Here is a 3,933-nt window from a genome sequence, read left to right on the forward strand (position 1 = left end):
TGGCGTCAGCTCTGCGGTGCGGGGAGGGGGGCACGGCGGCCGGGGCGCGGGGGGGGCGCCCCGCAGACCTACTTGCCCCGGCCCTGGCGGCGCGCGCGCGGCCTCGGGGGGCGCCAGGTGGCGGGGCGGGGGCCGCCCACTTTCCGAGGTAGGTCGCGGCCCCGATTATTTTTGGCTGCGGCGCCCTTGACGGGTGCCCGCGGGAAGGGCGGAAAGTGGGGCGCGGGGAGGGGGGGCGGGGAGGGGGCAGCCGTGGTGGCGCGAGCAGGCCCGCCCCCGGGCCTCAGTTTCCCAGCTGGGCAGAGCCGCCCCCCCTCCCCCCCCCCGGCGGCCCCTCCCGCCCCTCCCACTCGCCGTCTGGGGCCTCCAGGGAACAGCTGCGGGAACAGAAGAGCCGGGGGGCGGCGCCGGCCCACGCGGGCTCCGTGCGGGGGGGCCTGGGTGATCTCCCGGGAGCCGGGACGAGGGGACGTGGCTGCCGCCACCCGCTCCCGCCCTCCAGCCCCCCGGGGACCCCCAAACCGCCGCCTCCTGAGGTCACTGGGTCCCATTTCCCTGGAAAAGGGGGGGGGGGGTGACTTTCTGCCCCCCCGGAGGACAGTTCTGGTCCGAAGCCGAGTCTCAGGGAGTCCCGAGGGCCCTTCTCCACCAACGTGCAGGGGTCCTCCCAGAACCTCTGTCTTCTCTGTACAAGGGGCTTGCGGATTCCTCGCGGGGGACAGATGACAAGGGGGGGGGAAACGTCAGGTGGCGTTTTGTGGGGGAGAGGCGACTGGCCCGAGGAGGCGGGGGGGGGGGGGGAGAACGGGGCCCGGCGCCGAGTTGTGGGCTTTGTCCGTGGGGCACTGGGGGAGCCACGGGGGGCTCGGAGCAGGGGTGGGACCCCCCGCCTGGCGAGGGCACTGAGGCGGGGGATTCGGTCCCGGGGCCTCGCTCAGGAGCCGCGGGCCAGGCTGGGCTGCGCCGGGTACACTGCGGGCCTCGCCGTTAGCCTACTGTATACAGCGCGGGCCCGGAGACGCGCGGGGACAGCCTTGATCTCCGCGCCCCGGGCCCCACGCGGCCCCTTCCTCTCTCTGAGCAGGGGAGGAAGCACCTGCTTCCTGGGGAGCCCCGGGTCGACCGGCCCTGAGGGGGGTCACGAGCAGCCTGCTGGGCCCCCCGGAAGGAGGAAGTGGGGGGGCCCCGGGAAGACGCCGCGGGGATCCGGGCCTGGGTTCGAGTCCTGCCCTCTCGCCTTCGCCCCGCCTGACGCCGCCCGGCGCTGCCTAAGTGCTCGTGGGAGGCGAAGGGGCCGCCCCGCTCAGCATTTGGGGGGGCCGGAGCCGGTGGCGGGGGGGGGCCTCTGTCAGGACGGGATCGGGGACCCTGAGGTGGCGGGAGGGCGTCGGCCCCGCGGGGACCGGCCGAGCCGCGGAAGGGGGTCCTGCCTGGGGCCCCCGCTGCCCCCTCGGACGCCTGGGAACGGGGGGGCTGGGGGGGCAGGAGCCGAGGGAACCCCGGGGGTCCCGCCACCTCCCGAGAAAGCGCGGCAGGCGCGGGGAACGGCCGGGCTGGGCGGGGCTCCCCTGGGGCCCGGACCCCCCGCCAAATCTTGGGGCCCCCAGAAGTTGGGATCTCGGAATCCTGGGAACCGTGGTCCCCGCTTCTTCCAGGACCCTTTAAGGCTTTGTCACAACAAATCCCCGACGGAGGGGGGCTGGGGGGGGCTTGGCGGGGGCGACTGGTCCCTCCTCACGACTTAGGGACCCTCCTCATCTCGGGGAGCCCCCTCACATCTCGGGGAGGCCCCTCACATCTTGGGGAACCCCCCTCACGTCTTGGGGAGCCCCCTCACATCTTGGGGAGCCTCCTCACATCTTGGGGACCCTCCTCACATCTTGGGGGGCCTCCTCACATCTTGGGGACCCTCCTCACATCTTGGGGAGCCCCCTCACATCTTGGGGGGCCTCCTCACATCTTGGGGACGCTCCTCACATCTTGGGGAGCCCCCTCACATCTTGGGGAGCCCCCTCACATCTTGGGGAGCCTCCTCACATCTTGAGGACCCTCCTCACATCTTGGGGAGCCCCCTCACATCTTGGGGATTCTCCTCACATCTTGGGGACCCTCCTCACGTCTTGGGGAGCCCCCTCACATCTTGGGGAACCCCCCTCACGTCTTGGGGAGCCCCCTCACATCTTGGGGTCTCTTCTCACATCTTGGGGAGCCCCCTCACATCTTGGGGAGGCCCCTCACATCTTGGGTCTCTTCTCACATCTTGGGGAGCCCCTCACATCTTGGGGAGCCCCCTCACATCTTGGGGACCCTCCTCACATCTTGGGGAGGCCCCTCACATCTTGGGGTCTCTTCTCACATCTTGGGGAGCCCCCTCACATCTTGGGGACCCTCCTCACATCTTGGGGAGGCCCCTCACATCTTGGGGTCTCTTCTCACATCTTGGGGAACCCCCCTCACGTCTTGGGGAGCCCCCTCACATCTTGGGGAACCCCCCTCACGTCTTGGGGAGCCCCCTCACATCTTGGGGAGGCCCCTCACATATTGGGGACCCTCCTCACATCTTGGGGGCCCTCCTCATATCTTGGGGAACCCCCTCATGTCTTGGGGACCCCCTCACACCTTGGGGAGCCCCTCATGACTTCACCCCTCAAGCCCGAGGACCCTCAAGCTTCGATTTCCGTCCCAGGGCTTGGGAGCGACACGCCTGGTGACACGAGCCCCTGGGGCGTGCCTGCCGTCTGGGGGTGCCCTCCAGGGGTGGGGAGCAGGAGCAGAGGGCGGAGGGGCCGAGGGGCGGGTAGTGGGGGCCGGGGCAGCTGTCCAGGGGGCCAGGGCAGGGGGGTCTCTCTAGGGACCCCGGAGCCAGGGCTGGGCCCGAAAGGGAGCAGCAGGGAGGCAGCGGTTCGTGGGGGCGCCCCCGGGGTGGGACCCCGCTTCCGGGCTAGACCCTCCCCTGGGGACCCTCTGAGCCGAGCAGGAGGCCCAGGGCGGCCTCCAGGCCGCACCCACGGCGCCCTGTCCCGGGGGCAGCGAGCGGCTGCCCTAGTCGCCGCCGCCCTGAGCCGGCTGCAGAGCGGGGTTGGGGGGCAGTGCGGGGAGGCCATGGGGGGGGGGCCGTGGGGGGGGGGGGACTGTGGAAGGGGCTGCGGGCCGAGGGGCTGAGCCCTCCCCACCGGAACGTGCTGGACCAGGTTCTCAGGGGGGCGGGTGGAAGGGCAGTGAGAGGGCGCAGGGGCCCGGGACAAAGCCCACCTCTCCACTCCCTGCTCGTTGGAGCTCTTACCCAGCTACCCGCCCACCCACCTATCTATCCACACACACATCCACCACCCACCATCAACCCACCCTCCCATCCACTCTCCCACCCACCCACCCATCTACCCATGTATCCACCCACCCACTCACCCACCCCCATCACCCATCCACCCATCCATACATCCACTCATCCATCCACCCACCCATCTATGTATCCACCCACCCACTCATTCACCCTTCCACTCACCCACCCGCCCACTCATCCATCCACCCACCCATCCACCCACCCACCCTTCACTTATCCATCCAGCCATCCATCAGCCCATCAACCCACCCTCCCATCCGTTCAGCCAGCCACCCACCCATCTACCCATGTATCCACCCACCCATTCATTCACCCATCCACTCACCCACCCACCCACCCACCCATCCACCCATCCACCCATCCATCTGTCCACCCAACCACCCACCCATCCACCCATCCCTCCACCATCCACCATTCACCATCCACCCATCAACCCACCTTCCCATCCATTTATCCACCCACCCATCTATCCATGTATCCATTCACCCATCCACTCAATCATCCACCCACCCATCCATCCTCCCCTGCTCATCCACCCACCCATCCATCCATCTGCCATCTACCCACCTTCCCACCCACCCACTCATCTACCC

This window comes from Dasypus novemcinctus, unplaced genomic scaffold (genome assembly GCF_030445035.2).
Source record: "Dasypus novemcinctus isolate mDasNov1 unplaced genomic scaffold, mDasNov1.1.hap2 scaffold_301, whole genome shotgun sequence".
NCBI classification, from domain to species: Eukaryota; Metazoa; Chordata; class Mammalia; order Cingulata; family Dasypodidae; genus Dasypus; species Dasypus novemcinctus.